A 13,980-nucleotide genomic window follows, 5' to 3' on the forward strand; every position below is an offset into this window, starting at 1 on the left:
AGGAAATGGCATCCCACTCCAGTGTTCTTGCCTGGAGAATCCCAGGGATGTGGGAGCCTGGTGGGCTGCCATCTATGGGGTCGCACAGAGTCGGACGCAACTGAAGTGACTTAGTGGCAGCAAGGCCCTCAGATCCCCTGGGGGAACTACCTTCCCCCTTCTCTGCTGTGTGTGGACTTGGTGGAACCGTCTGTGAGGATGTTCCATCTTCCCTGGACCAAGGGATGCGGACCTGACCTTGGAGAGGACAATCAGACCCTCTCCCTGAAATCTGTCTGTCAGACAGAGATACCAGATCAGGAAGTGGTTAGGGTGATCCTAGAAACCACTTGATATCACCCACCCCCACATAAACACATGCTTTTTGTGACTGTGCCAAAGTTGGTTACTGGCAATCAAATACCCTGGACTGGCACAGCTACCTTGCAGTCATCACCCCCCACCCACCATGCTGAGATCACACACCATTCAGTAAGAGTTCAACCACTGTGTGTCGGATAAACAAAAACCCGGACATGTGAACGCTCTCAGGGCTATCTATGGTGAGTTTAATTTGTGTTTTGTTTGCACTCTTGGAGGAGAAGTTAAAAGCCTGAGAATTCTGTGTGCTTGGCTCTCCGCATTTCTCCCTCCACACCTTCCTGGAGGAAACAAGCCCTGGGTCACCTGTGCCCAGGCCGGGAGCAGCAGGTGTCTGCAATTCACTGGCCTGCCTACCTTGGCCTGGAAGCCTGGGCTCTTTGAGGTGAGTTCTGGGGTGACAAGAAAGCACAGGCAGGAAAAGAGGGCCAGCCCAGCCTTGACGGCCAGCACGGCCAAGATGCACAGGTACCTTAGTTGCTGTCAGCAGCTTGGAGGTGCCAAGCCCCTTCTGGGAGAGCCAGCAGTGTGGCCCGTCTCAGGAGGCAGGACCGTGGCCGTGGGGCCTCCCAGCGGAAATCCTGGAGCCCGCTCGGTGCAGAGCCAGTGCAGCTGCCCACCTGCAGGGCACCTGGAGGCGCTGCGGGCTGTGACCCCTATAACTCAGCAGTGACTAGTGTAGATTGCCTCCAGTCTGCACCTGTACTGCTCTAGGTAACATCTGGGCTCCTGGGGGTGTGAGAGAGGAAGCCCCACCCATGACTGAAATGGAATTTCCCACCAGACCAGCAAGGCAGAGGCACAAAACTTAATCCACAAAATGAATTCATAGTAACTGAGGAAAATGTTCCATTTTTTTTTTGCACCTCTGTTTGTGGAATAAGACTCAAAGCTACTAGAATGTCAGCTCCATGGTGGAGGGAACTTTCCTTTTTAAAAATTTATTACTGTATTACAGGGTCTGGTACGCTGCCCGACACACAGTAGGTGCTCAGTAAGTATTAATGTATAAAGGCACGGGTAGAAAATAAATTAGTGGGCTGCCCACTAAGTGCTCTGCTTCCTAGCTGGCATTAGTGATAAAGAACCTGCCTGCCAGTGTAGGAGATGTGAGAGATACGGGTTTGATCCCTGGCTTGGGAAGCTCCCCTGGAGGAGGGCGTGGCAACCCACTCCAGCATTCTTGCCTGGAGAATCCTGTGGACAGAGAAGCTTGGAGGGTTACAGAGAAGCCTAGCGGGTCACACAGAGTTGGACATGGCTAAAGTGACTTAGCACACAGCAGGCACCACTATGTGCGAGAGACTTATGGAAACTCCCCCGAGCTTCTTTCCACGACAAGCCTAGAAACCTGGTATTCTCAGCCACATTTTCTCTTCCTCCCTTTCTTTCCTCCCCTCCTTCCTTGCTTTCTGCCTCCTCCCCTCCCCGCTCCCTCTTTCCTTGCTAACCCCATTCCAGCTGTCCCAATGCACTGATACACGTTCTTACAGCGCACTGTTTATATGTATATATCTCTCTAGTTTATATGATGGTTAGTGTGTCACGTCTCATCCCATTTCCCACCTTTCCCACCACATTCAGCATCCCTCGTGTGGAAGGCCTCTAGTGCCCAGCTACCCCTATCAGCACTGAGTGAACATCCTCGAGCGTGTCTCCAGTGATAGAACTTGGGGACGTACACCCGGGTGCAGAATTGCTGGTCACTGCAACGTCTGGGTGTAGCTTCACTAGGACGGGTGGCAATGATCTACTACCTATGTCAAGGTTTGAGGCTTCTTTCATTTCCATATCTGGGCCATCCTCGGCATTCCGTGGCTAAGTAGTATTTTCTTGTCTCATTAGGTATAGAGTAATCCTTTAAATTGCATTTCCTTGCCTTCACCTGGGGGGCAGGGAAGAATGGCAGCTTCAGAGAAGTGACATGCCCAGGGGCTCTCAGCTGGTGTGAGAGCAGCTGGGCTTCACCTGCCCACTCTGGGCTCAAGCTGGAGACACGGCCCAGCGGCCCTCGTCTGGGCTGAGGGCTCTATCCGCAGCCGGTCACACTTGAGCAGATGCGCGTCTTCCGCTGTGATCGAGCCCCACCTGGTGGGGCTGAGAGGGAACTGCCTCTGTGGAGGGGGCGAGACAGGACGGGAGGGGAGGGCACCTGAACTGATCACTTTTCAGGCTCTCCTTGGTTTCTGTTTTTAAATTTTCAAAATTGAGATATAATTGACACACAATTTCAGATGTACAACATAAACTTTTCTTGTGATGAGAATTTTCAAGATCAACTCCCAAATACACAGCACCCCATCATCAACCATACTCACCATGCTATACACTAATCCCCGAGACTTATGTATCTCATGACTGGAAGTTTGAATCCCTGCCACTTTCACCTTGCAGGTGAAGAGAAGCTGAACTGTGTCTATTCTGAGGTTTCTATTGTTTTTAGCAAATAAAACTAGAACTCTCACAAAAACATATAGTATACCTTTTCTTAAAGGGACTTTCAATAAAATACAATATACCAGCATAAGTTATGACCAACCTAGACAGCATATTAAAAATCAGAGACATTACTTTGCCAACAAAGGTCTATCTAGTCAAGGCTATGGTTTTTCCAGTAGTCATGTATGGATGTGAGAGTTGGACTATAAAGCTGAGCACCGAAGAATTGATGCTTTTGAACTGGTGTTGGAGAAGACTCTTGAGAGCCCTTGGACTGCAAGATCAGACCAGTCCATCCTAAAGGAGATCAGTCCCGAGTGTTCACTGGAAGGACTGATGTTGAAGCTGAAACTCCAATACTTTGCCACCTGATGCGAAGAGCTGACTTATCGGAAAAGACCCTGATGCTACGGAAGACTGAGGACAGGAGAAGAAGGGGACGACAGAGGATGAGATGGTTGGATGGCATCACCGACTTAATGGACATGAGTTTGGGTAAGCTCCGGGAGTTGGTGATGGACAGGGAGGCCTGGCATGCCGCAGTCGCAAAGAGTTGGACACGACTTGGTGGCTGAACTGAACTGAACTGAACTGAGCATAATGGACACAGATACCAAAGGTACAGCTCAGTGAATTTTCACCAGTGAACACTTGTGTAACAAATGCTCAAGGCAACCCTTCCAGCCCCTCCTGCCGCCATCTGACTCCTAATGCTGGAGATTCTAGATTCCTTTGCTGGATTGACTGCTGTATACTTGGAATTAGGCAGCTGTTCCTTTTTCTGTCTTGCTATTTTTGCACAATATTGTGTGTGGATTATGCATCCATCTTTTGTACAGTATTCCATTATATGAATATACCACAAGTTAGCTTTCTCACTGTTGATGGATATTTGGGCTGATCTGAGAATCTGGCTCTTTTGAATAAAGCTGCTATGGACAGTCTACCACAGATTTTTGTTGCAGCTAGGCATACAGTTCTATTATGTACGTGTCTAGGAATGGAAACTGGAGAAGGAAATGGCAACCCACTCCAGTGTTCTTGCCTGGAAAATCCCATGGACGGAGGAGCCAGGCAGTCTACAGTCCATGGGGTCGCAAAGAGTTGGACACGACGGAGCCAGCTCACTATATATAGGAATGAAAACACTGCAGCGAGGGGAAGGTGCACACTCGACTTTCATAGACACTGCCAGTTGTGCCAAGTTCCCATCCCAGTGGCGGTGTGAGTGTAGGTTGCTTTGCATTCTCCCCTACCCGTGGTATTGTCCTGTGTTTAGCCATTCTGGTTGGTGTTAGTGGTACTGCTTAACATTTTTATTTTTTTAAGTCATTATCATTGTTATTTGTTTGGCTGCCCTGGGCCTTTATTGTGGCACGCGGGCTCTTTGTTGCAACCCTTGAACCTTTTCTGGTTGTGGTGCACCCGCTTCTCTCGTCGCAGAGCAGGGGCTCTAGAGCATGCAGGCTCAGCAGCTGTGGCACACAGACTCTAGAACGCATGATGCCTAGTCTTTTTCGTTCGCAGTCCTGATGACTAATGAGATTCCTTATGTTTACTGGCCACTTGACTAATCTCTTCTGCAAATTGTCTTTCGGCTGCTTTTCTGTTGAGTTGTCTCCATTTTTCTTACTGAAATATAGGACTTAACCCATGTCATCTGGATATGAGCACATTTTTAGAAATGTTTCCTCCCACTTGGGTCACTTGCCTTTCCACTCTCAGTGATGTCTTCTAATGAGCAGAAATCCTGGCTTTTACTGTAATATAATTTATTAATATCTTCTCTTACTATTAGGGCTTATTGTGTTGTATTAAATTTTTTTTTTTTTTTGCCTATGCCAAGGTCATGGAGATTGTCTTCTGGTTCTTCTAAAAGCTTTCACAATCTGCACCCATCTGGAACTGATTTTTGCATCTGGTGGGAGGCAGAGGGTCAATATTTTTTCCATATGGATATCTAATTGACCAGCCTGATTTATGGAAAAGATCCCCACTGCACGGCAATGTCACCTTTGTCATAAACCAGGGGATGGTACCTGTGTGAATCGGTTCCTGGTGTATATGCCTGTTTCTTTCAGAAAATACTGTGTCATGGTCCCGTGCATGAGGTCATTTCAGAGTTTATAAACTGTTAGAATACAGCGTGCAGCAGGTGGGATTGTCTGGCTTGAGCCTGCTGACAAGCATTACCTTTTCTTTGTTATCTTGGGGTTGACTGGGGCTTATTTGACCAGAAAGTCAGAAACCTGACTCAGTGCTCCCTGTAAGGTTCCTGAACCCCCAGAGGAACACTCATGGGTCCCTAGAAGCTGGGGTGAGGCAAAGTCTCTTCCCATTTCCCCATCCATGCTGGACCCCAGGGAAGCCTACACCCAGCCATGCAGGGGCACCTGGGGTCTGAGACGTGGGGTTCCCATAAGGACTCCCCACCTGAGGGGCTAGGAGCACCAATCAGCCCCTTGAGGATGTGGCATTCCTCTCAGCAGGGGCTGGAGCTGCCCTCCTGCTAAGATTACTTTGCTTTGTTCAAAGGGGTTGCATGTTGATAAGAAAATCCAGCAACCAGGGCCTGGGGGTGGGGTGGTGGGGGACCATCTCTTGGAGGCTCTGGCTCTCTGAGTATCTCAGAGAGTAGCAACTCTGGTCCTGAGGCCACCAACCTGGGGCCCAAGCTCTGGGACGTCCTCTGGGCCGTGATGGGCAGTGTGGGCAGCAGGGTGTGGTGGGAAGGCTGGGTCAGGGAGAGGTCTGGGTGTGGGTATCACAGCTCTCTCATGAGCTCAGGAGGCTCTAGCTGAACTCTCCGCCCCTCTCTAGGCCTCTAACTCCTCATTTTGGTCTCTCTGTGTCATGGGTTGCATTGTGTCCCCAAAAGGATATGTTGACGTCCCAACCCCCTGGAACCTAGGAATGTTACCCATTCGGAAACAAGGTCTTTGCAGATATAATCGGAAAAGATGAGGTCATAGCTGGGCCCTGATTTAATCTGGTTGGTGTCCTTCCAGGAAGAACAGAGACATATAGAGAAGACAGGCATGTGAAGATGAGGACAGAGATTGGAGTGACGCTTCCACGTGCTCAGGAACACCTGGGACCACCAGAGGCTGGAGGAGGAGGGGAAAGACCCTTCTCCAGAGGCTGCAGAAGGAAACCGGCCCTGCTGACACCTTGATCTGGGACTTTCATCCTCCAAAACTCTGAGAAAACAAAGGTCAGTTGTTCTCAGCCAGCCACTCTGTGGTCTTCTTACAGCAATCCTAGGAAACAAACGCAGCCTGTGTCTGGGCTGGCTCTGCCCACCTGTCCATCATCACATCACTCTCCTGGTGAACACCTGTCAGTTCAGTTCAGTCGCTCAGTTGTGTCCCACTCTTTGCGACCCCATGGACTGCAGCACGCATGGCTTCCCTGTGTATCACCACCTCCCAGAGATTGCTCAGACTTGTGCCCATCGAGTTGGTGATGCCCTCCAATCATCTTATCCTCTGTCATCCCTTTCTCTTCCTGCCTTCAATCTTTCCCAGCATCAGGGTCTTTTCCAGTGAGTCAGTTTTTCACATCGGGTGGTCAAAGTATTAGAACTTCAGCTTTAGCATTAGTCCTTGCAATGAATATTAAGGACTGATTCCCTTTAGGATGGATTGGTTTGATCTCCTTGCAGTTCAAGGGACTCTCAAGAGCCTTCTCCAACACCACAGTTCAAAAGCATCAGTTCTTTGGTGCTCAGCTTTCTTTATAGTCCAACTCTCACATCCATACGTGACTACTGGAAAAAACCATAGCTTTGACTAGACGGACCTTTGCAAGCAAAGTAATGTCTGCTTTTTAATATACTGTCTAGTTTTGTCATAGCTTATCATCCAAAGAGCAAGCGTCTTTTAATTTCATGGCTACAGTCACCATCTCCAGTGATTTTGGAGCCCAAGAAAATAAAGTCTATTAGTGTCCATTGTTCCCCCATCTATTTGCCATGAAATGATGGGACCGGATGCCATGATCTTAGTGTTTTGAATATAGAGCTTTAAACCAGCTTTTCTCTCTCTCCTCTTTCACTTTCATTAAAAGGCTCTTCAGTTCCTCTTCACTTTCTGCCATAAGGGTGGTATTATCTGCATATCTGAGGTTATAGATATTTCTCCTGGCAATCTTGATTCCAGCTTGTGCTTCATCCAGCCCAGCATTTCACATGATGAACTCTACATATAAGTTAAATAAGCAGGGTAACAATATACAGCCTTGACGTGCTCCTTACCCCATTTGCAACCAGTCCATTGTTCCATGTCCAGTACTAACAGTTGCTTCTTGACCTGCATACAGATTTCTCAGGATGCAGGTCAGATGGTCTGATATTCCCATCTCTTGAAGAATTTTCAACATTTTGTTGTGATCCACACGGTCAAAGGCTTTGAGGCAGTCAATAAAGCAGAAATAGATGTTTTTCTGGAACTCTCTTGCTTTTTCTATGATCCAATGGATGTTGGTAACTTGATCTCTGGTTCATCTGCGTTTTTAAAATCCAGCTTGAACATCTGAAGGTTCTTGGTTCATGTGCTGTTGAATACTTGCTTAGAGAATTTTGAGCATTACTTTGCTAGCGTGTGAGATGAGTGCAATTTTGCGGTAGTTTGAGCACTCTTTGGCAGTGCTTTTCTTTGGGATTGGAATGAAAGCTAACCTTTTCCAGTCCTGCGGCCACTGCTGAGTTTTCCAAATGTGCTGGCATATTGAGTGCAGCACTTTCACAGCACCATCTTTTAGGACTTGAAATAGCTCAGCTGGAATTCCATCACCTTCACTAGCTTTGTTTGTAGTAATGCTTCCTAATGCCCACTTCACTTCAGACCCCAGGATATCTGGCTCTAGGTGAGTGATCACACCGTCATGGTTAACTGGGTCATGAAGATCTTTTTTGTATAGTTTTTCTGTGTATTCTTGCCATTTCTTCTTAATATCTTCTGCTTCTGTTCAGTACCATTTCTGTCCTTTATTGTGCCCATCTTTGCATGAAAGTTTCCCTTGGGATCTCTAATTTTCTAGAAGAGATCTCTAGTCTTTCCCTTTTTATTGTTTTCCTGTATTTCTTTGCATAGATCACTGAGAAAGGCTTTCTTATCTTTCCTTTTTATTCTTTGGAACTCTGCATTCAAATGGGTATATCTTTCCTTTTCTCCTTTGCCTTTAGCCTCTCTTTTTTCTCAGCTATTTGTAAGGCCTCTTCAACCATTTTGCCTTTTTGCATTTCTTCTTCTTGGGGATGGTCTTGATCACTGCTTCCTGTACAATGTCATGAATCTCTGTCCATAGTTCTTTAGGCACTCTGTCAATCAGATCTAACCCCTTGAATCTATTTGTCACTTCTTCTGTATAATCAATCATAAGGGGTTTGATTTAGGTCATACCTGAATGGTCTAGTGGTTTTCCCTACTTTTTCCAATTTGAGTCTGAATTTTGCAATAAGGAGTTCATGATCTGAGCCACAGTCAGCCCCTGGTCTTGTGTTTGCATAGAACTTCTCCATCTTCTGCTAGGAAGAATATAATCAATCTGATTTTGGTGTTGACCATCTGGTGATCTCCATGTGTAGAGTCATCTCTTATGTTGTTGGAAGAGGGTATTTGCTATAACCAGTGTGTTCTCTTGGCAAAACTCTGTTAGCCTTTGCCCTGCTTCATGTTGTACTCCAAGGCCAAATTTGCCTGTTACTCCAGGTATGTCTTGACTTCCTACTTTTCATTGCAGCCCCCTATAATGAAAAGGACATCTTTTTTAGTTAGTTCTAGAAGGCCTTGTAGGTCATCATAGAACCATTGAACCATTGGCCAGGGGTCATCCTTGACTCCTCTCCCTCATGCCTGCATCTAACTCAGTGACAAATTCTATCAACTCTGCCTCCAAAGTGTATTTCGGTTCTCAGTTCTTTGCTTCCACCATGATGACAGTATTTTAAGACTGCAACTGCTCTTTCTTGAACTACATGACAGCTTCCTGTGGTAGGTTGAGTGCAAAAAAGTGGCTATAATCCTTTATTGCCCTCTCTGTGCAGACCCTTGGCAATGTGACTTTGCAGTGCCCTCCTTCAACAGGCAGAGTCTCCTTCTCCACCGCGAGCTCTGAGCTGACCTTGGAACTTGTTTTGGCCACTGAGAACTACGTGAGGCGACGGTATGGTGAGCATGCCAGTTGTGAACCTGGATCTCGGGAGACTTTGTGCACTTCCTGGAACACTGCCACCATCATCACTTTACATTACCACACTTCACTTCCATCACCAGTCACATCCAAAACTGAGCGCTGGTTTCGTTTCGGCTCTGTCCGCACAAGCCCAGGCTAGCCTGTTAGAGGATGATGTGCACAGAGCAGGAACTAGACATCCCAGTCAAAGCCACTGTAGACCAGCCAATCCTCAGTGAAATCACTAGCTAACCCACCAACACATGAGCCCAGCCTAGATAGGCCAAGCCTGGCCCGGATCAGAATGGTTCAATTGGCCAGTCAACTCATCAAGAATTACATTCTTTAAGTCAGCAGCCCCCAACCTTTTTGGCCCCAGGGACCAGTTTCATGGAAGACAATTTTTTTCCCCCCACAGATTGAGTGAGGGTGGGAGATGGTCTGGGGATGATTCGAGCACTTCACATTTATTGTGTGCTTTATTTCTATCACTGTTATTACATCAGTTCTGCCTCAAAGCATCAGGCATTAGATACTGGAGGTTGGAGACCTCTGCTCTAAACCATGGTTTGAGTAATTTGTTATGCAGCCGTAGCTAACTGATACATCTCCTTAACTAGTCACCAGGCTCTCCCTTCCCCTCTCACAATATTTTCTCCTCTCAGAAACCAGAGTGATCTCTCCTCTATCACCCTCCAGTGATTTCTTGTTGCAATTGAATGAACTCCAAACTCTAGACTTCAGACTCTGCTCTTTACGGCTTGACTGATTCCCTCCTCTCCTTCCTCATTCTCCTTCAGTCACAGTGACCATTCTCTCAGTCCCATCAATGTGCCTTTGGTCTTGCTGTCCCCTCTGCTGGAGCAGACCCTCCTATATCTGCACATGGCTGCCTCCTCCACAGCCATGTATTAACTCAAATATTTCCTTGGAGAGGCCAATCTAGCTAAAGATATCCTTCCTCCCCATCCTTTGCCCAGTTCTTTACTTCCATTGCACCCTTTTTATTTTCTCATCAGTTGCTGAAATGTGTTGAGGGACATAGTAACTCCTTTAACTAGAACATTCGCTTCCCTGGTGGCTCAGATGGCAAAGAATCTGCCTGCAGTACAGGAGACCCTGGCTCAGTCCCTGGGTTGGGAAGATCCCCTGGAGGAGGGAAAGGCTACCCGCTCCAGTAGTCTTGCCTGGAGAATTCCTGGCGGTCTACAGTCCATGGGGTCACAAAGAGTTAGACATGACTGAGTGATAAACATGAGCCCGAGGCAACAGGAAAGCAAGAATGGTGTCTTTTTCTGTTTAATGCTCTATTCCCAGTAGTTATAGTTCCTGGCATATAGTAAGTGCTCAATAAATATTTGCTAAATGAACAAGCCCAAGAGGGAGGAAAAAAAAAAAACAACCCCTTTGTGGCATAGCTTACAAATCCTTTGTAAGCATATGATTTCCTGCTACTGTTCTTGTCAGTTCTCTGCACCACGCAGACAGACTACCTGCAGTTACTCCATCACGCTGCCCCTGATCTCAGAGCTTTCTGTACACACTGTTCCTTTGGCCTGCCCTTCCTTCCCAGACAAAAACATTTGTGACCGTTTCTTCATCATTGCATTAGAAGTTTCGCCCTTCAAGGAGCTTTTCTTAAAAATTTTGGTGTTAGCAGATGCAAACTATAATATATAGAGTGAATAAACAATAAAGTCTTACTGTATAACACAGGGAACTATATTCAACATCTTGTGATAAAATGTAATGGAAAAGAATACTAAAGGTGTATATATGTACATATAATTCTTGCTGTGCAGCAGAAATTAACACAACGTTGTAAATCAACTATTTGTTGTTGTTCAGTCCCTTAGTCATGTCTGACTCTTTGCAACTCCATGGACTGCAGCACACCAAACTTCCCTGTCCTTCAGCATCTCCCAGAGTGATGCCATCCAACCATCTAATCCTCTGTCATCTCGTTCTCCTCCCACCTTCAATCCTTCCCAGTATTGGGGTCTTTTCTAATGTGTCAGCTCTTTGCATCCAAAGTATTGGAGCTTTAGTGGCCAAAGTATTGGAGCTTTAGTTTCAGTATCAGCCCTTCTAATTTTAGTTCTTCTAAATTCAGGATTGATTTCTTTTAGGATTGACTGATTTGGTCTCCTTGCTGTCCAAGGGACTCTCAAGAGTCTTCTCCAACACAGTTCAAAAGCATCAATTCTTCAGCATTCAGCCTTCTTTATGGTCCAGCTCTCACATCCATACATGACTACTGGAAAACCATAGCTTTGACTATACGGACCTTTGGCGACAAAGTGATGTTTCTGCTTTTTAATACACTGTCTAGATCTGTCAACTCTACTTCAATTTAAAAAGAAAAGGAGGGATGGATTTCCCTGGTGGTCCAGTGGCTAAGACTCCGCACTTCCAACATAGAGACTCGGGTTTGATCCCGGGTCAAGGCACTAGATCCCACATGGGACAACTAAGCTCGTATATGCTGCAACTAAGGCCTGATACAGAAAATTGCATTTTAAAAAAGGAAGAAAGGAAAAGAAGAGAAGCTTTCCTGTGTCCCACTCCCAGTCATGGTGGGGCCCTCTTCCTCCAGGTCTCCCTAGGCACTCCACATGCTCAGTGCACTGCGCTGACTGGCTACTCCTGCCTTCAGGACTGTATACTCCAGGCTGGCAGGACCTGCCCTTCTTAATGCCAGAGTTCCTGATCCACCTATAGGACCTGGTGGGATTCTGTAAATATGTGATACGATCAGAGGCAGATGAAGCAGGTGAGCTAAAGTTCTGCTCTTTCCCAGGTGGTATATCCAAACCTTTGAAGCTTCAGGGAGAATGTGGACCCTGGTGGATTTGAGGAGCTGGGTGATGCAGTGGAGATAGTAACTGGAGTGTTGGAATCACAAATGTGCTGCTATGAATCCCCTGACCACTCCATCAGGTGAGAGAGCTCCAGATTAGAAGTCAGAAGAGTGGCACCTCCCCTGGCTCGTTTGTGACACCAGAAAGGCTGGGCTTGCCCCTCCCTGAGCACCCCCCTGCATCTGGGCCTCCTAGTGAGTCATGGACAAAAAGCTAATATACAGCTCCAGGCCTGCAGAAGAGGGCCCAGCAGTCTCAGTGGACCACAGGGGGAATACAGAAAGCTTGCCATTTAACACAGTTGGTGAGGGGAGAGAAAATGAATGAATGAGTGCAATCCATAGCCATCTTAGAGTCAGTCCACCCTGAGTTCCAGAACGGAACTCGGTCTTTGGCATCTTGTTAGAAAACAGGGCTAGACCCATCTTCATCAATGTGCTTTAAGAGGGCTATGGAAAGGAAACTGGAGAAATAATCAAATGGAAGTGTATGACAGAGAGCTGGAAAAAATGGTCATTGTCGTATCACAGGCTGCTCTTATTGATGCATCTGACATTTAACTTCCCAGGGCCTTTCATCTGTTCATTTGTTCCTCAGCACACATCCTCCAGAATATGAATATTTATCAGACAATGAAGACCAGCTTCTCCTCTCTTTCCACTGTGGCCCAAAGGAGAGAAAACAGGCTCACACTGCAGCAAGAGAGAGGCAGATTAGACAGGAAGAAGGACTTCCTGGAGGCCAGAACGCTTAATGCAGGAAAACAGCTGGCAGTGCTTCATGCAGACCACTGAGTCGGAGCACAAAGTGGATGTCTCTGAGGATGGTGGTGGGCTTTGGTTTTGAATGAAACAACACTGATAAAGTGCCTGACACTCAGTAATGCTCAGGAAATACCTTTCTTTCCCATTTTTGAAGAGCTGGTTCTCCCCAAGAACAGGTACTTACTGGAGAGAAACTATTACCTAATCATTTACAACTGGTTTCTCGACATTCTTGCCAGGGCGCAGTGCTCTGCGCATGTGTTTCTGACCTGCCTGCAAGCCTAAGGGTCTCTGCCTTCCCTTAGGAAGTCCCTTAGTGGGGACCTGAGTGGGTGCATGGCGGCAGGCAGGAGAATCGGAAGCCTCCGACTTTAATCTGATTCCCAAGGGCAATGACTCTCAGCGGAGAGAGCCACTCACTTCAGAGGGGTTGCTTTGTAGCTGTGAAGTGGGGCACAGAGATTTAAAAAGCATATGGTGGAGACTTCCCTGGTGGCCCAGTGGCTAAGGCTCCGCACTCCCCCGGCAGGGGACAGGGGATGTGAGTTCGATCCCTGGTCGGGGAACTAGACCCCACATGCTGCAACAGAGAGTGTGCATACTGCAGCTGAAAATACCATGTACTGCAACTAAAAAAGGAAAAAAGAAAGGATCCCACATGCTGCCATTGAAAGATTCTGCATGGTGCAACTAAGACCCAGCACAATCAAATAAATAAATAAGTAAACAAATAAGTATTTTTTAAGTAAATCCATATTTTAAATAAATAAAAAACATGGTGTAGGGGCGTGGTGGGATCCAAGCCCTTTTTGAATATGGAAGCAGAAAGTAAAGTGGGGCCTGGCTAGTGAGGCCCGTCTGGAGCACGGCCACATGTCACCCTCCGGGGTGCGCAAATAGCCCCTGGGGGCTGAGGGACCATTTAATTTTTGGACATACCACAAAGTCCAGGGGCTTGGAATCAGCATCCTAGACTCAGCACCAATCGGCCCCGTTTTCAGGACACTTTCTGAGGAAGCCAGGGCTGGGAGGGCTGAAGCTGCTCCTCGCCACCTCAGGAGCTGTGGGAACAGCACGTTTGCTGAGCTCTGTATGTCATTGTCTGGTTTTGCTTCACACGTAAACTCCCGTTTCCTCTTCTCAGGATCCTCCCTCAGCAGGTTCTATCATTAGCCCCATTTGATAGATGAGGAAACAAAGGCCCAGAAAGGGAAGGTAATTTGCCAAAGTCACACAGCTAGTCAGTGTGGCCGTTGGAATTTGACCTTACTCGAAATGCTTGCAGGGATGTCAACTGGCATTTGCTCCATGGTGGGAAGGAAGTGGCTCTGAATCGTCCTGCAGGATTTGCCAGAGGCTCCATCACAGGAGAACGGGAGTCG

The sequence above is a fragment of the Capra hircus genome, chromosome 18 (assembly GCF_001704415.2).
Source record: "Capra hircus breed San Clemente chromosome 18, ASM170441v1, whole genome shotgun sequence".
NCBI classification, from domain to species: domain Eukaryota; kingdom Metazoa; phylum Chordata; class Mammalia; order Artiodactyla; family Bovidae; genus Capra; species Capra hircus.